Here is a 20,010-nt window from a genome sequence, read left to right on the forward strand (position 1 = left end):
TTTTTAAACAAGGAAAAGCAAGCTGATTTGGTTAATTACACTCAGGTGGAAAAGTCAGGTAAGCACAAAATCAGGCACATCCAGACCATTTCATATCCGTGGAAGAGCTTTCATCAACTCCAGTCCAAAACTCAGTGATGCTCATAAATAAAACCAAAGCAGAAAGTAGCTCAGGACTCTAATCGGTGCTTTTCTAGCCGAAAATCCTCCAAAGCATCATTTGCATCCTGTCTTCCTGACACCCTTCCCCCACTCCCTGCTGTTCCCACTAGACACGGGGCTCTTCCCTTCCTGCTCAGCACTAGAAAGCTGCTGTGACTCACCCCCAGAGGTGGCTGTAATGATTATTATTAAACCGTGTGTATTTCAGTAGTGCCCAGAAGCCATAATCAGGAGGCTCTCAGGCTAGAAGCAGCACGGATCCATAGTGATAGACAATCAGTACCCCAAAGAGTTACCATTTAAGACTGAAAGTGGTATACAAAGTGTGGGGGAGAAGAATACGGTCAAGTATAGACAATTTGTGCATATACATCATTATTAAATGATATAGAGCCAATTACCCTCCAAGCTCTGCTCAGCCTGGCCATCAGCAGTTGGTTTAGTTCGTTAGGCATGAGAGCAGAGCAAGGCTTAAGGGTGAGGTTGGTGCACTTCAATCTGAGCCAGCTGCATTGCTCCCCAAGTCTGACAGCCCACCAAAGATAACGCACGCTGGGGGCAAGGGCCCTCTGCCCGGCTTACGGTGCTGGGCTCCACAGACCAACACAAGAATCCTGCAATGGGCGTTTCTGCAAAAGAGGCAATGGTGCCCAAATACAGATCTGCTGAGGCTGCTGGGAGAACTGGTGACCACTTCAAAAGGGTGCAGGCCCCCCAATAAATTACCCTCTCAAGAGCAGGCTCCAGACCATGCAAGGCTTTAAAAAAATGAACTGGCATGGTTTGTATGGGTATGTGAACAGGAAGACAGTGCAAACACCGTGCAAAGTAAATTTGGGAGAGAGCCAGGAACCTGCTGATTTTCTCAGGTGAACTCCCCGCTCCTCCTCAGCAACCGGGACCTCCATCCCAGGGTCGCAGACAAGGCTATTCTTCATCTTCCACTCCCTCCTCTCAGGCCAGAGCTCTGCTGACCACTGATTCTGGCCACCTACTAACACTAGCAATACCAAGCGACAACCACACCAGGGCTGATGGTAGTTCGCATGACGTGCAGCTTGCTGGCAAACTCCACTCACTTGCTCACTCTGGAAGCGATCCGAAATCAGAGCAACAGAAAAGCACATTCAGTTCCAATAATTATGGTGGAAAATGGAAGTTTGGCATTGGGTACAAGACATTAGTTAAACATTGTACGACAGGCAAGGATTTGTGTGGCGATATCTTGTATTAGACTACCAGAAACCTGTGCTGTGCATTATCCCTGGACCCTCACAGCTACAACATCACTCCAGCCCTACTTAAACATTGTACCTAACGTGAATTCGGTGGCATTGACAGGGGGCAAGAACACTTTATGATGATTAATAAAAGCACAGTCTTAAGCATTTGAACTCTAGGAATTTGCAAGCTTTACCCACTAGGCATTATAGCACAAAACCTTGCGCTGACATCCCCAGGAACCGAGAGCAATTGGTTTTGGCCAGCATGGGGCTCCCCTAATACTTCGTTAGTGCACCTGAAGCCATTAAGTGGAACCCAACAGTGCTGTGCAGAAAGATCTGTGACACTCCTGCCCCAAGCAGTTCACAAAGTTTATGAAATCAGACATCCGGTATAAGGAAGGAATCCATGCAAAATGTGTGTGCAGAGTGTCATACAACTTAGACAAGCTTTTTCATAAAACGGCTATAAAGGAATTAGTCCGCTTAAGATATGCACTTCCTCGCATATATTGCACTAATGACCCTAGCACATGAGACGTGGATAAAAAGAATAATGCATCTATACTTGATTTCATAGACATTAGGGCTGGAAGGGACCTTGAAGATCGTCAAGTCCAGCCCCCTTCCCCAAGGGCAGGAAGTCAGCTGGGGTCAAAGGATCCCAGCAAAGTAAACATCCAAGCATTTCTTGAATAAGTCCAGAGTAGGTGCCTCTGGAGGGAGTCTATTCCAAGCCCTGGGGGCTCGGATAGTGAAGAAGTTTTTTCTTATGTCCAGCCTGAAACGGTCTTGGAGGAGTTTATGACCGCTGATCCTCATTATACCTCGGGGCGCTCTGGTGAATGGTGATAGTGCAGAAATAGTGCTGTGGGACCGCTGTTAAGTTCATTCACAGAATCACAGACAACGAGGGTTGAAGGGACCTCAAGAGGTCACATCCAGTCCAACCCCTGCTCAAAGCAGGATCAGCCCCAACTGGACCATCCCAGTCGAGGCTTTGCTAGCTGGGTCTTAAAAACCTCCAAGGTTGGAGAGTCCACAACCTCTCTGGGTAACCTGTTCCAGTGCTTTACCACCCTCCTAGTGAAAATTTTTTTCGTATTCCTGCAGCAAGAAACCACTGCCTTTGCTTTCTTTTATCGTGACCTTGATTCAATTGCACAAGCTGCTCCTTTTACAGCCTCTGGCTAAGAATATATGAAGCATCGATGTAACATCACACAAATACTTGAGCAAAGGAAGTAGCCCTGCCTTTGAAGTAGGAGTGACTCTAATCCAGCAGGTCTTCACAACTAACCAGCACAATCCTTCCACATCTGCTTTGATAAAAATTTTGGCTGGTGTCAGCTCCAGGTCTCCCCCGACCCTCCAGCTATCCCAGTTCTACCATCACCACCTCCTTGGCTGACAGTCCAGTTCTGAGACACAACCACACACAAAGCCCAGTGCCAGCACTGACACCTGAAATCATATTGTGACCGAGTCAAACTGCCCGACCTACAACTGAGGAAATCCACAGAAGAAAAGAATTCAGATGTTCACACCTCTTGAAGCAGCTCTTTTTTAACATTCACATATTTCCTTAAAAGCATTTTGTTTAGCCTCATTAACTGAAAAACTACTAAGCAATGTATATTTAAGTTGTGTGCATATTTCCTAAACTTTTACCCTTGCTTTCCCTGCTTCTAGATTGGGAAAGGGTGTCTGAGCTCCACAGTGACACTGAAAATGAGGAGAGCTCAGCTGATATCATTAGCATGCCAGTTCTATAATTTAACTCATTTAGCTGTGAAGGTTTGTGTGGGCTATTTCTTTAGCAAGTGGAAGTCAAAACCTAGCAAAATGCAGCTAGTTTCATAACACTTCACAATGATATCATGTCTTCCACCTACAGATCTCAACGTCTCATAAAACCTATGTTAAGTCAATACAGGAGGAGCCTGTGGTCACTTCTGCTGCCACAGACAAGCGGCCTCTGTCTGCGGGTGGAAGAAGGCAGTAGCAGCTCTGGACGCAGCGGTACCACTCAGCAGGTAGGGACACAAACTGGAAAAAGAACCCCCTGATAACTGGGAAGCCAGATATGATTCAGACAAGGGTCATTACTTACAAATGGGAATTTTAGCCAGGACACCAAGCTTGGTGCGCCCGTTCTTACAGAACCTCTTCAGAAATGCTCATCACCACAAAGGGCCAGAACCCTTGCAACTTTCAGGCCAAGGATGGCAGCCACGGTCGGGTCACCGGGGCAAACCTGGATTTGTGCCCGGGCTCCTGGAACTGCACCCCAGCATGGCCTTCTGGCTCGTTCCAGTCCAGACTCCTGGGTTGACCAGGCCTCTTGCTGGGTGACTGGGCTCCCCTGTGTCCCAGGTGACAGGAGCCGGCAGTCGGGTCCACTTGGAGGGGTCGCTGGGCAGCGATCCCAGCGCCCTGCCTACCTGCCGCGACCATGCACAAGGGCATGGGTCTCCATGGTTCCAGCCTCTGAAAACCAGACTGGGACACTGATGCTGCCCCAGAATGTTCCTCCCCTCCAAATACTGACCCACCCTGGGCCTATTTTATGGTGAAATCAGAGCAGAAAGATGGCCAAAGAACCAGTGCTGCATGCCCCAAGTCAGCAAATCTTGGTCTTTGAAGACGAGGATCCTGCCATAGGTTCTTACCCAGGCAGAAAGGAAGCAAAGAAGAGCGATGAAGTTTTCTCCAGTGGCTAGGAAGGAGAGGTGAGTGCTAGCCCACTAATCCTTAGGGGGTACTGGAAGCGACCCCAGTTAGTACAGTGCCTATGGCCCAGAGAGAACTGCCACCGCCACATGCTGTGACTTTTCTGTTACAAAAGACCACAGGTGCTTCCCTTGATATCTGGTAATGAACAGGACTTTCACCAATCACCAACTGATGAATCTGCAGCGCAGTGTGGTACTCTTCATAGTAACCCCACTTTCCCTAGAAAAAACAGAATCTCCAATACATGCATTATGATGAAAACGCTTTGGAAGCAATTACAGTCTTCACACACGTTTGGAGGCCCTGAAGTCTAGTGCTTTTGTGACAGTCGTTTCTTCTCAGCCGATAAATTCAAGATTTTACAGGATCCAAATTCCTGATCTAGTATGCTGACTCTTACAAATATAAGATGGTAGCAAACAACCCACCTTCCTTAAGTTAGGTGCTGGCTTTTAAGTAGCCCAACTGATAATGTATACTAATTTATTTTTATGCTTTAAATTTAGATTTAGGAAATTTATCTGCATCATGAACTGTATCACAGAGCAATGGACAAGTGCCGTTCATTAAACTAACTGCCCACCCAACATCATACAATAAAGTTACCACCCAGCAACAATCATTAATAGCCTGTAGCTTACTGTGCTATATCCCATAAAAGACCATCCTGTAGCCCTTTAATTTACTCTTTAAGCACTCTATATGTAGATCCAGCAGGCAAGAATTTGTTTCTAAAGGATCTGGCACAGCCTTGATATTTAACACAAGTTTCTATCTGCAATATATATATACACATGCATGCTTTAGGAGAGACAAATTGCAAGTGTTGTCAGCTGCCCAAGCTGTCATTCAGCATTTCAGACTACACTCCTCATCCTGAAGTACTGGGTCGCCATTCTGTACTCTGAGACGGAAGTTAGCTTGTCACAACAGAAAGCAAACAATTTTTATAGGTCTCAGGTCTGCTCCATCTCAAAGCAACCAAGTTCAAGAAAGATAACAATAAAAGTTTTATGACACAGTAAGCTACTTAAGGGCTTTCTGCTGTGATATGTACCACCATAACCCTCCTCAAAGCTTTAACATACTCAAAGCCCACGCCATCAAGAAACCTGGAAAACCAACGTCCTGACCTGAAAGCAAATGAGTAAATACAGTACAGATGGTGGACAAGGGGTAATTTGCAGATGCCAATAAAGCAGGAGCGCTTCAACACCAGACCAACTGTGGCTGCAGTTCCTTCAGGTTTTACATAATGCCTCCACAGCGGCTTGGCTTAAATTGAACCCCCCTCCAGAGCAAAAGTAGCAAAATTAAGGCTTTTTACCTTTGCACAAGAATCCCATCCATAACTGGCAGCAGTAAATCATTTGGATGGGTACCAAGATGGCAAAGTCATTTTTAATGAACATGACGGACTCTCTGGTATTTTTACTGCAATACATCCTTGACAATTGCTGAATCTTCTTGCTTTCCAGATGAAAACCTACTGCTTGTCGTGACCTCTTTGCTCAGCAAGTCAAGGGGACCTAAAGGCATTTCCAGAACCTCCTTGCTGCACCAGTCAAACACACAGGCAGACAAACACTTGTGGATTTTTTTTTAAGATTATTTATTTATATTCCGGTTGTACTGAATGCCCCAAACCCAGGTTGCGGCTCCATTTTGCTATCCCGTGTCCAAAGGCATTCCTATCCCCAAGGGTGCACCGTTAACTCACTGGGCAAAGGGAAAGGAAACAGAGGCACAGAGATGGATCCCAAGCCCCGGGTTGTGCTAGGGCAAGTCACAGGGCTGGAAGTGAGCCCCTGTGCCCCAGATGGCTCCTGCCACTGGCTACTCAATACTCTGCGGGCTCACTGGAGCAGTCCACATTTTCCCATGCCATGTACTTTTATGTTCTGTTTTACTACCGTTGGTATCACCAAATCGGGAGAAATGCCAGGGTCTGCATCAAACAGACCTATGGCAAACAAATCAGACAGTCACTCCATGCATATATGGACCCTCTTACTCCTACCCTCATCGCTCCTACTTCCTCTGAGCAAGGTTGCAGCCAGAAGCAAATTTGATCTGGCATCGCAGCTGTGAGAAAACGTTCGTAAAAAGATACAGAGCTTTAGCCTAAAAAATGGTCATGTATCCTTGAGGGTTACAGCTGTTTAGAGAGAGCACCAGCTCTCTGTAGATTAAAAAAGTGACTGCAGAGACAAGGAAAGACTTTAACAGTGAGGCCCTGCCATCCACAGACTTCCTCCCACCTCTCCAAGCGCAGCCTTGGGACATATCTCATCGCAATGGCGAAGGGCTGGCTCCGAGCTCTCTGGGGATCACGCCTGGTCAGCTCCAGTCATTTGTGCTGCTGAAGTGCTTGGGCTCCCTCGTTAAACAAAAGGGGCAAAGGGGAAGATAGCTCTCCCACACTTGGTGCAATCACCCAGCCACAGGACTGCACCTTTACACCTGCATTGGAGTGGCAAATCTTGCCACAATAAAACGTTTAGGCTAAAATAAAGGACATGTAGTTAGGCACAGGGCAGCTTTATCATGGATAACTTCACAGTGCCAACACTGAGCATTTACTTATTTTTAAATGAATGAGTATAGGTACATCTCGAACAAGAGGAGGAAAGTCAAGTGCACAAAAAGCACAAGCCCGAATGAGAACGAGAACTAGAAACTGAGACTTTTCATTCCCCCAAGTAAACTACATTACTGCACTTCCTTCGGTTCACGCTGCCAGATCAATAGGCCCATTAAAAATTAATCAAACCCATTAAAGGGGACACACTGGTACGACTCTGACTGCATTCCTTCTTGTTGCACTAGATACATGAAAATGGCAGCTTGTTTGCTTGGAATAAACCTCTCTGCCCATTTTGCTGTGGAGGCAGAGTGGCCTCGTGGCATCGGAGGCTCAGCTGCACCGCACGGCTGTTTGCGCTCTGTCTGCTTCAGCAGTGCAGATACACAGACGTACCCATCCATGGGCAACCTTCAGCACTGCCAGCTGAAATTCAGTCCGCTTTGCTGGATCCAGGGTGATTTCCATAAGCATTCCCACAATGCAGTGCACTGCGGTTTAGCCCGAGGGATCCTTCAGGATGAGAGAGATTATAGAAAATGTAAGATCATCTTAAAGGAAAAAGGTAAGGAGCAGATTTGAAATTAAAATGATCATCTCTACAAGTCCTCTCTGAGATTTCCAAGTTACATTTTTTGAATGTTGATTACATGCATTTCTAGGTTTATTCCTAAGCTTGCTAACCTGACACAAGGCTGAGAATCTAAAAAAAAAAAATTTTAAAGCGTGGGGGAAAGAGAAATTGGCCCAAATCTTGTTGTCTTGACTACTATATTTAAAATATACAGATTATTTAAAAATTGCAATTTTCCCCTTGTCACATCACAATTATTTCCTAAATCCATGCAGCTCCTCCAAGTAGCAGTTGTGTGATATGGCATCCAGCAAGCTCCCCCGCTGGCCTTCGGACACGTCCCCTGCCCTTCACTCCCCTGGTCGGCTGTCACCTCAAGCGACTCCGCATCGCGATGGAGGCAACAATTGGAGCGAACACCCAAACCAAGCCATGCGTACATGGCTAGGACTGGGTTGAAGCAAAAAGCAGATTTTGATCTAGTACTGTAGAGACACATGTTGTGCAAAGAACCGCGGGGCAGCAAGCAAAGCACCCAGCTCGAGGCAGACACTAACCTGTGCCTAAACTGCCACTGCAGATATAAATCTTGCCCATTTAGAAATAACAGAATTGGATGCATTGCAATCGGATAGGAAAGCCGTTCATGACACTTATCACTTACTTCCTTACTACTACGCTTTAATGTATGCCAGCCTGTACAATACAGCTCAGAGTACGCTGGATAACCCACTAACTAAATTGCCATGAACTTTTTCTTGCATATATTATTCGAAAGGCCAATGAGGAGCTGCTTTGCACAATGGCAATGCTGTGGAGTATACAGTGACAGTCTAACATGGTGTCCCGCTGAGATCCAAGAATAGCAATGCCTTAAAAGGCAGGGATGTTGAGATCACAAGAAAGAGAGAATGAGGGCACAGCTGTGGAGTTCTGTAGGCTAAAACATAGACTCAATATGTCACAGAACATTAAATCAGAAAGCTGCATGTAATTTCTGGTCTCATTTATAACTACACTACACAGAGTACAGAATTTATATGTAGGCCATGCCTTCCAGTTGCTTTGTTCATACAACCCCCCCCCACACACACACACACTACAAAAACCAAAATCTGTTTTTAATACGAGACCACAAGATGGGGAATTTTTACTTGCAAACAGCACAAAAACATCTTCCCTCCAAATCACATGCAGTGGGCTGTGGCGATTCAAACGCTGATGAAACAAGTTTACATCAGTTTTCAAATCCAGCTTTGAGAACAACTGGAAAAGCTGCAGAGTAAATGATAAAATAATGTATAGTTCATTCCCTGTTTCTGTGCACTGTACACAACCCAAAGTGGGTAAATGAACACAGGGTAGGAAGCCAAACCCAAGCAGATGAAAGGACCTGAATACCTGTCATCCTCTAGACCTCAAATGAACAACACACCCCTTTCTTCTAAACACTATGCGGGAAAGAGCCAAACTGAAAGCAAACCTTCCAGCTCTTTTCTAATGCAATAAATAATAGTCTCACTTCTCTTTAGGCCAAAGGGGCTTGCCTGACTTTCAACTGAGGCACTAAATAATCCGATTCGCTCTGGAGAAAAGACATGGCGAAGGAGCCGTGCACACCTCACAGAGCTGGGTCTCCCCAGCCCAGATTTGTGAGGAAAACAAGTGATGGTGCCGGAGCCTCCCGCATGTTCTAAGCAGATACTTCCCTGGATAACTAGGTATAAATTAGGACACCCTTCCTGTACATTTGAGGAGTCAGCAATTCATTTTTCTTCTAAGAGCAGTCAGTGCCTTCTGTAAGAAACCTCCTAGCCTCTCAATTCAATTTGCGTGGTGGAGATGATCTGAAGTGTGTCTGCACAGGAAAGGAACTCTGTTTTATACCGGGGGCTGCAACCTCCAGTCTGAACGTGGGGATGGGTGTCTTTCATCTTCTTGTTGAGATAAAAGCCTCATGTTACAAAATTATGGGACTTGGCAAAAGGCTAAAAATAGGGACACCTCAAATGGCACGATTGTCAGAGATCGGCGTCATTGGGCCACCCTGAGCAAACCAGCTTCTCGAGCCTGACTCTGAAGGGATGGGAACCAGACAAGTGGTAACCCGGTGAGGGACTCTGGTCCCCTGGCCAGGCTGATCAGAGTCACCTGACAAACGGCTAAAGGTTATAAAGACACCGATCTCTCACCAGTTGTCCCTGAGAGAGGGAGGACATCTCAGGACACAGCCTATTTCTACTAGATGTACAGGGCAGACACACACACCATGTTCTGGACAGGGTGATCCTGGACCCCTCCGAGGATGCTGAGCCGTGCTCCACAATGCTAAAGAGCAGCAAGGAAATGGAAGCAGGAAAACCCTGCAGGCATTCAGTATTTCATCTGGAGCTGTACATATCCTGTGCTATCTCCAGTACACAGTGAGAAGCTTTGGGAACCCTTGATGAAGTCCGTGTCTGTTTGCTTGCACGGTGCTGGAAGCTGCACTGGGTGAGGACAAGAGAATGGAAAATCCTGGATATGCCCTTGTCTCCCTCCCCCTGAACATCTCCTACCTGCCACTGCGTGAGACAGGACACTGGGCTCAATGGACCTCCCAGACCCAATAAATGACAGGTCTTATGTACCCTCATGTGGCCCCGAAGAGGTCAATCATAAACCCAGAGTGTCCACAAGCCTGAGAAAGGCTGTGCTTCTCTTACTGGGCACCTGGAGGGGCAGCTCAGATCCTGAAAACCAAGGGCAGTGGGGCCACAATCCCCCATCCCTGTACGCGTAAAGGCCAGGGAGCCTGCATATGGGAACCCGAGCATAGCATTAAAGGACCCACACGTAGCAGCAGAGAGAGCATCCAGCTCAGGCAGCTCTGCCCACGTGGCAGCGGTGCTGCATGCCCTTGAACGGTTGGGCGTTTCAGAGCAGCCCCCTTTGGGGAAAGAAGGAAAGCGCTGCGGTGACAGCCACTGTCTGGAGACCGCGAACCACCAGCCACAATGGCAGGGGAGAGAAGCCTAGACCACTTGGCCAGTGCTGATGCCAAAGAAATGGCCCCTATAGCAAGTACATCATCCTAGCTTCTTACTGCACCTAAAACCACAGAAAAAAAAGCCAAATCTGAAGTCAGGAAAGCACTGGATTTTCTAAATTTAACTAGAATTACCATGTTGCATCGTTTGAGGCTCCATGCACAAGATTTGCTTCAACAAGATGCAAAAAGCAACCCCTTCAGTTAGGATGTAAAACGGGATCGCTGCTTCTCTTGGAATTATATTTAAGAAGCAGGCTTATCGCAGCCATGCTTTTGCCATCTTCCACAGCTAGGTTCTTGTGAACTTCTCTTCTCCTCACATTTTCAGCGGTGTTTTCCCTTTAAGTTAAATTTGCCGTGTCTTAGCTGCTCAGGAAGCGGCGCTTAGTTCTGTGACCCACTTTCCTGCTGTATTTCTGCATAGCGACAGAGGTCCTAGCAAGACAAGTATAACTTCACAGCAGATCGGGTTTTCCATTTCCCGCAGCTTCAGCAGAGAGTAGGTGCATTACGTAGCAATATGCACCCAATAGCCGACGCTGCAAGATGCTCCAATTCCATGGATACGAGGAATCGCAAGGCTTTTTTCGACTGTCATTTGCGGTGTAGTCTCCCAATTCAGTCAGAGTGCCTTGAAAGCTACTAAATGATGCATGCTACAGTTCTTTAGTAACTGCTTGAGAGAAACCCGGCTCTTTAGTTCTGGTTAATGCTCATTTAAAGGACTTAGCTGTCCCCTCTCCATCTACCCTGCACACGGGTAATACAGACTCAACACCGTACCTAGGCACCAGACAGAGGAGTCATAGATGCACCAAAGGAATCATTATTTATGGGCATCTTTCTCAATCAGATCTGAAATGATCAGAGTTTCATGAGGAAGGAGCTGTGCCCTCCCATCTCAACACCAGCACTCTTAATTTACTAGCTGCTATTAATTCAGCTCCTGTAGAGGGACAGCACGACTTGTATATGGGCTTTTACGTGGTTCTGATATTGCCTAGAACAGCAGTTTTAGGGTGAAACTTCTGCATTTCCTCTTTCCCAAAATGTTGTGTTGAAATTATAACAAAAGCTGAAAATCTCTTCACTGGGAAATTTCACAAACAGAGGATTATGGCTTCAGCTGAAGAATAAGCGGCGGGAGCAGATGGAACTCTTCAGAAACAATGATTCCATTTTCATGCAAATTTCCCTTAGTAGTAAAAAAAAAAAAAAAAAGAAGAAAAAAGCACTCCAATAATCGGGAGAATTGTCTCTAAATGGAAGGTTTTAGCATGTTTTCTCCAAGCAGTGGGACGGCAGCTCTTTAAAATAAACATACTACAGGCTCTGCAATTACAAGCACTAAAATAGCCGGGAGGAAAAAAAAACAACAACACATGTATAAACTGCAGAAGTGTGTCTGCTCCCCATCGGGTCTATAGCAAGGGGCCGACAGAAGAGACAGAAAGTAGCGTTCACCAAATGAAACTTTAATTCTGGTGATTTTCGTTATGTGCATTGCGAAAGTATGTGCTGCAGCGCTCATTTTTTATGTCCTTTAAGATGGCGCACTTCCTTCTTGAGGCACCATGACAAAGATAGATGCTTTATCTGCTTGATGGTCACAGAAGGTGACAACTGCTGAGACAACGACAGCAAAATGGAACTGGCAGAGTGCTAAACTGCAGCTTTTTTTTCTTTGGGACATAAATGTTCTCTGCATTACAGGAACATGGACAGGCGTCCCATATTTCGACTGGAACTTGGGCCAGTTCTGCTGCTAATAAGAAAGGCAGTCTAGCCTAGGAGAATGAGCCCATGGGTTAGAGCAAGAGGTCCCACAGTCCTATTTTAGCTCTTCCACCGACTTGCTCCCTGGCCTTGGGTAACTCACTTTCCCTCGTCTCAGGCTCCCCTTCTGTGCAATGGATCACCACACCTCACCCACCCTGCTCATCAGGAATATTGTGAGGATTAACAATCTGGACCCTGCACTGAATGTGAAGTACTACATAAAAATGTGAAATTTCTTATACATGGAGAGAGCGGGAACAGAAAGAAGGGTAGCCTAATTCCATTTTAAGGGCTGCAGACAGGGTTCAGAGAAGACTCTAAAACATATACAGAAAAAGAAGCAAGCACCTTCCATTAACGCAGGCTATTCAATAACTAACCGTATTAACTATACACCTGCTAGATACAGAACTAGCATTAACTTTGATGTCGAAGATGAGATATCATTAACTATACAGATAACGTCAAAAATTTTGGACTCAACTACTCCCCAATAAAAAATTAACTCCAAACATTCGTGGTTCCACTCCCACAGTCAGACAACATGGCACGAATGTTGCTCGGGAGAGGTTCACAGCAGGGTGACCCGTGAGTTATTCCCCGCGTCGTTCCTGAACTGTTCTCAGAGCTCTGCAGTGGTGCCGTCTCCATCAGTTCCCATCAAAGTTTCTTAGTGGCCAATTCCTCTTCGTTGCAAAGGTTTGAGTCATCTGTTTGAGGTCCAAGTAACGCGCTATTTCTGATTCCAGGTTTGAGAGGGCCCACATTGGTAGCAGTGGAATACCTCCAAGCCACTGTGCCCCTGAGAAACACGCAATGACTTCAGTCAGACAGGAGAGAGCTCAAGTTTAACCCCTTTGCATCACACACACTGGGCCCACTGACTTCAGCACGTCACTGCCCAAATCATTTAACTTCTGTAGCTATTTCCTCACACCTCCCACTATCAAATGGGACTTAATGCCTTTGTTAGCGTGCTGGGGGGCTTTACCTAATTCTTGCATGGCATTTGAAATAGAGAACCAGTACATAGGTACACAGCAGCTACCTGAAGCATGGACAATTCAGCTGCTGAAGAAAAGGCTGAAAGAGGCGGAGAAAAGCTGTGTATTTGGGGAAGATGCTTAAGAAAGGTAGGTAAGCTTGTGGTGGAGCATGCCCTCCCGTGTGCCTCCATTTTCTTTCCAGCAGAACAGCACAGCCAGACAAACATCTTTATCAGCGGTTAATATTAAATAGCAGCTAACCCTGGTTTCGGCCTACAACTACTTGTTATTTTCTTTTACTTGTTGTTTGTCTTGTAGTTAGGGCCCCAGTGCGATAGGCACTGTACACACAACCTCAGAGATAGCTCCATCTAAAGCAGCCATGCCCGAGGAGGGGTGGGCAACTGGAGTTTTCTTCCTTTCCAAGAGCATCTTGGGGTTTCAGCTACAGCTGGATAATCCTCAAGGATGGTCAGTACTTCCAGACATCACAGTAAGGCTCTATCTAAAGATGGCTCTGGGCAGTCACCACTGTCAGTACTAGGTAGGATGCTGTCGGAAACGGGAGGTCTCTTTCTGTTCCCCCACACGCTGGATACTGCACCATGCCCCGGGCATGCTTCACTCATTCACAAGAAACACCGGGATACCTGAAAAATCCGTCGACCGTTTCTGCTGAATAACCTGAGGGTAGCAGCAGTCTGTCACCACATTGGCAAATGTTTTTCTGACCAACTCTTAAAGACTCGCAGTGATGGAGTTTCCACACCCGCCCTGGGTAATCTGGTCCAGTGCTCAGCCAACCTCATTAGTTAGGAAGCTCCCCCTAAATCTCCCTATTGCAATTTTAGCCTAATACATTGTCCTGCCCCACTGGACATATGGTAACCCCTTATAAAACCCCTTTTTGTTTTTCAAGACTTATCAAATCCTCTTGTGTCTCTTCTCTTCTCCAGACGAAATAATTTCAGTTACAACCTTTCCTCGTTTGTCCTGTTTTCTAGACATCTAACTATTTTTGTTGCCCTCCTGCAAACTTGCTCTAATTTGTCCACATCTTTCTTCAAGTGCAACACCCTAACACACTGCACTTGTGCTGCATAGTGCTGAAGTAGGATCTCGCCAGTGCTGAACAGTGAAGAAAAATCAGTTCCCTGTGCCTTGGATACACACTTCTATTTATATGCTGTGTTGCAACAACTTTACCTTGTTGATTCACATTCAACATGTGATTCATTAGAAATTCTTCATCCTCTTCTCTAATGCTGCAGCCTGGCCAGGCACCCCCATTTCATACTGGACTGTTCCTTTGGAAGTATTGTACTCTGGGCTTGTCCTCATTGAATTTCATCCTATTTCTTTCAGCCTATTTTTCTTATGCATTAAGGTCATTGTGAAGCACAAAGGAAGAAGGTTGGGTTTTTTTGCTGGACTCTGACTCCATTACTTTACTGCTGCGTGGGCTAAAATTTGCTTTTGCAAAGAGCCCCAAGAACTTTGGAAATTACAGCATCCTCTTTAGATGATTATTTTAATGGACTAAAAACCTGTTCAAGGCAGGAAGTAATTGGGTGCATCTACACATGCGATGCACTAAACTCCGGAGCAGTTCAAGCCACAGTAAACTGCTCCCACGCAGCATCTAAACGTGTGCCCCGGACAACAGTGACAACTCAAACTGGGATGGAGCAGAGCCGGGCTGACAAGAGGCACCGGGCAGGGGGGCTCCAGGTGACAGCATCAGGCAGCGGAGGGGCTGGCTGATGCACAAAGGTGCCGGCCCTGCAGAGCCGTGTGGCTGGGTAGCAGGTAGGAGTTTGGCCCTGACCCAGTCACTATCTACACATGTGTTTCGGTGCAGTAAATGACTCTGCTGTAAGATAGCACTGTCCCCAACAATGCTATCATATGGCAGAATTAATTACTTTACTGTGCCCTAACATGTAGATACTCCCGCTGATAACTAATATGGGCCTTCTTATCCATAAATCAGAGAGATGCCAAAATGCAGCAGCTACAGCTCAGCCTAGTCAGCGCTGTATACCTGCAGAACTTACACGACAGACCAAACAGCATCTTTTTCCTCAGTTCAAAAGTCCCAGCAAAATTTGCCTTTTTCTGCGCAAAACACAAGAATAAAGTACTAGCACAGGCAGCACGGGGGGGATTTTGCATTAAGATATCTCATTATTTGGAAATCCATGTAGTGGATCTCTCAAGCTAAGCATGGGATTTTGTCAAAGCCACTGGTGGCCCGGAGCTTCTGCAGACCGTGCCGGCAGAGCGCCAGCTTGCCTGCAGACAGCCTCACACTTTAATTTTTCTGTTAAAAACCAAGGATTGTTCCGGCTCTGTCCCGAGGGCAGGACGGCAGCAAGCCTCTGCTGCACAGCAGACGTCTGAGCCGGTTCTGGGCTCCAAACACGCCCCTCCCAACATGTACCAACATCGTGGCATTGCCTAGATTGACTTAAAGAGATTTTCCAGCAGTTGAACACATGGAAGATCGCATGTTAATGGAAGACAGGGTCAGGGCTTTTCCTCAAAAGAGATAAGGAGGCACGTTAACAGTGTGCTTATGAACAACCCCTTCTACCCCCCAAGCCGCTGTTTCCCTTACCATCATGGGGGGAGCTGCCAACTGCTATCATAATTCACATGCAACCTGAACCCAAGAAACTCTGAAGCCCCTTTGGGAGACATGCCTAGCACGCTGGGAAACAGTGCTCCAGGGGCAGAAGAATTCTACGTGTAATCAGCAAACAGAGCTGACCTCGAGGACTTCCCCACCCGCTAAAATGGATTCCTCCATGCTTTAAAACCTACTCCGACCGATGCCCAAGAGATGCAGGTTGTGATGGAACAAAGGAGAGGAGCGTGGAAGGGAAAGAGATGTAATGTACCTAGTGTTCATCGCATCCGCTTAACAAAACACTCAGGGACTTCATTTCAATTTCCAAATCATTGACGAGATGCCCCAGATGCAGCGCAGTGCAGCAGCCCACCCTCAAGGGCTGAGAAAGCCTGTAGAGCTGTGGCAGCATGCACAGCTAGAAGAGACTGTTGCTGCTTATTTGGTAAAAAAGGTGAAAAGGGGGAGTAGCAATTAATGGACACCCCTTCCTCCCCACCCTACAGGCAAGAGCAAAAGAGTAAGCTCTGAAGCTTTTCCAACCTATAAGTAAGCTTCCAGTCTTTTTTGCATTAAAACTTAGCAAGCTGGTTGTCATCCAACAGTTGTCTGCATTAGAAATGTGCACACTGCCCAGCCTTGGTAGAAAAGGAGCTCACCCACAAACTGAACACAACGCAACACATCAAGGACAACTCGGGTCCACTGTTAGAGACTGAAGACATGTTCACACCACAGACGATGGTTGATAAGTGTAGCGCACTCTTGTATGCATAGCTGAAAATTTAATTTAACAGCTTAATGCAATGCCAGTCCCTAGTCGTATTGCTTACACTGTAACAAAACATCTATTACCTGTGTATTGGCTAAGAGTGGAAACTGGTTAAATTAGTGGTTCTCAGCCAGCCTCACACAGGAGGGCACGCTCCACCACATGGCCCAATCACTGCAGCCCACGTGACATCCTGTTAAATGGACACAGAGGAAGTTGCATAGGTGCAGCCCACATAACACATGGAAAGCTGCAAATGTGGCCTGCTACAGCAAACAGGTTGAGAACCACTGGCTTAAATGCAGAGCATCTTGGATCTCCACTGTCCTCTTTTTAACATAACTGTACTGTTTAACTGCACAATCATCATCCATGAAGGGAAAAAAATCACTGTCAAAGAGCTGCTATTAGAAACCTTGAAAATGATGCAAGTAGTCAGATGCAAGAATGACTATTAGAAACCTTATAAATGGCAGGAGCGAGTCAGATTGAGTTTCATTAAATTTGGATAAGTGCATTACTATTTTGGTCCTGAGGCTGTGGACTTGGGAGTAAACAATCTAATAAGAAATGGCATAACGTTTTTCATTACATTTTAGCTGGAGCACAGATTAGGGACAAAGATTCAAGTCTGCTCTTAGTTCTCCATCTGGTCCCAAGAAATACGCTTCCAACCTGGTCCCTCCAGTTTACCAGTCTCCCTCTGTGTGATGCTGTACATTTTAAGTTATGGTCATCAAGTGCTTCGAAATTCACAGGTTAACAGAGCTGTGTACGTACAGATTACTTTATGCTGCCTGTAACCAGCATGACGAGGCATGCAGCTTTCCTAGAAACTACATGCACGAGAGGAGAAGCTGTGGCTTAAGCAGCAGGAACAAGACTAGCAAGGAGTTGAGTATTAAACAAAAGTATACATATATAAAAAGCCAGCGCACATTTTTCATGAGGCCCTGTTGCCTTTAGATGGGGGCAGAGAGTGTCTGTGCAGCACTGGGAGTGCTTCTGTTGCATAGCAGGAACTGGAGAATAGAGAGCCAGTCCCATCCATCCATCACTTCTGAAAAGCTCAGTCTATTCTGCTGTTTGTTATACGGGGTCCAGATGACACAAGCTGTTTGGTGGCTTGGCTCCTTCACCAAGCATTGTACAGGGAGGTGGGGAGTGATGCAGGTAGCTGAAGGAACCAGAGCAAAAACCTGTAAAAGACTCAATATAGGTGCCTCAAAAACCCGTCAAGGTGGTTTGATACAGCCACCTCTGAAACAAAACCATGCTCTTGCCACTGGCATGGCTGATGTCATCAGTGAAGTCTTAAAACCCCTCCAACAAAAAGCACTCGTAGTGAAAATGGCTGGTAGCTGGCAGAGGCAGGAGACAAGGTTAAACATGTCTGGTCCCTGTTATCCTCCACTTGGTACTATGTAAACAGCTGCTTCCTTTTATCAGAGCAGCAGACTGCATTACTCAATTGCTTGGGGGGGGGGGGTGACTTCCCCGACTTGCATATCTCTGTGTGGCATCTGTACCTAAGAGAGCCTGACCTAATTGGAAGAAAGGAGTATGTCTGGCGAGAGTGGGATGTTTACATGTCCCATATCCCACTCATCGTCAACACTTGGCTCCCCATGACAGACGCGCTCTCTCGGAGGAGAGCAAGAAAAATGTGGGGAGCTGGGAACAGGTAGGGGGAAGAGAGGGAGAGCAGGAGAGAGAGTTAAGAAAAGGAAGGGAACCATTCACGCAAGAGTCCTGTTCCCAAGTTTTCCATTCCCAGAGAATAAAACAAATCAGGGTGCAAAATCCTCCGATGCAACGACACTCTGCAGAGAGCACAAACCGAAGTGGCCCGTTACCCTCGCCCAGCGCACGCTCACGTTAGATACACAGACAGCCTGGGAAAAACGGAGGGGCCAGCAGCTTTGCATTTGGCTGCTCTGAAGGGACGTCAAGTGGGACCCGCTGTGCCGGGTATTGATCCATCCATTTGGGTGGCCCTGCTTGAAAGTGTCTTTAACGGCACTTTGCATGTCTCCAGCCAGAAACGTGCCCGCCCTTCTCGTTCGTGATGGGGAGAATGGAAACTTGACTTAATATTACATCGCCTTTAGGAAAGGTTTTAGCAAAACAATAGGGTGGGATTATCCAAATGCTCTACTACAAGAAACAATCCCGGCAATTTTTCAGCAGTCTGCAGTATAATTTATTTATAAGTGTTGGAACCCTATTATGACACATTACTGCCTTTAAGTATGAATATGAAGTCGACTCACATTAAATAAATGAAAGCTACTTTCATGCACTGAACAAAAAATGTCACAACTGACAGTGCCGTATAATGACCTAGTTTCCCAGTGGCCCAGAAAGACTAGAAATAAATCCCGAGGTCCACTAGTTCAGACAAGCTGATGAGAGCAGACCCTGACTGTCTTGCATGATTAAAGGCTATGTCACAGCTCATTGGGGACTAAGCTTTCCTAGTACCCTCGTGGCAGTGCTCTACGTGACTGGATGCCAGAATAAGGGGGACAACCCCACAAAAGGGAAATGAAACAGTTTCCAGGACTTCAGGAAAATGCTGAACCATAAATGTATTTGCTTACAAACAACGAGCAGATTCATCTGCGCTGCATTTTTGATGCACGTTAAAACGCCACAATATGTTTTCTTATGCCAGCCTGGGAAAACTTATTTTCCAAGGATGTCATTCACAACCTAACAGTCTGAAAATATAAAATAAACTCCTGAAGTAATTACTGCTTGAGCAATTGGGTTTGGTACGTGAGCATCCATGATGAGCGTCAGCAAGGAAAACAGTTCTTTATTCTTTCAAGAATATTAGTTCGGTGTCACTGCAAGGGAGGGGGAGACAGGTGCTTGGTCTCAGACAGGAGAAGCAATACCAAATAAAACAGACAACTTTAAAGCATTTCACTAGAAGTGAAGGCAACTAGACACCCAAACAGCCAGTCCTGAATTACAGCCTTTGAATGGTATGGGGCTTCACATTTCAATGATCAGGGTATGGCCCAATCAGAAGACAAACCCCTGCACTGCCAGGGATCAGCAAATAGGCTGTGTCCCAGCCCTGCACATGACTAAATTTGCTTCTGTCCATCATCTGGGTCATATATAGTTCAATTCAAGTGAAGCAGACAGGGCTGCAAGGAAATCTGGAGTGGTTCAATACCTCGTCTAGCCTGCTTTCAAGCCTGTGATATTCGGTGACAAACTCATGGCTGCATTTGTGCAAAGGCACCGAATGCCGTGCTGGCTGGGAGTGCTATTTCTACACTAAAAATTGCCTTCTGAGCTGCAAGGAAGTTGCTCTCCTGCCTACACAGGCTACAACTTTTTTTGGACAGAGACCCAACTGCAAAAAAAGTCTGTAATGCAACAAACAGTTCAGGACGACTCCATCGCCTTAACTAGGTAAGAATTTTAATTCTTGTTTAAAATATTCTTTAGGAGTATACCTGTTAGAAATGTTGCTAACTACTCTGGAATAGCTTGTCGACTGAAATACTGTCA

General features: G+C 46.2%; 1 protein-coding gene and 1 long non-coding RNA gene across 4 annotated transcripts in view; one reads left to right on the plus strand and one right to left on the minus strand.

Moving 5' to 3' along the window:
* Positions 1-20,010, minus strand: part of NR6A1 (nuclear receptor subfamily 6 group A member 1) — a 150,955-nt gene that overhangs the window by 58,391 nt on the left and 72,554 nt on the right. The gene's annotated exons all lie outside the window — the stretch shown is intronic.
* Positions 19,642-20,010, plus strand: part of LOC109314072 — a 29,532-nt gene continuing 29,163 nt past the window's right edge. Inside the window, exon 1 of the long non-coding RNA XR_002102213.1 lies at positions 19,642-19,911. This is a non-coding gene — a long non-coding RNA (uncharacterized LOC109314072). The remainder of the gene's footprint in view (positions 19,912-20,010) is intronic.

Source organism: Crocodylus porosus, unplaced genomic scaffold (assembly GCF_001723895.1).
Source record: "Crocodylus porosus isolate Cpor-Errol unplaced genomic scaffold, CroPor_comp1, whole genome shotgun sequence".
NCBI lineage: Eukaryota > Metazoa > Chordata > Crocodylia > Crocodylidae > Crocodylus > Crocodylus porosus.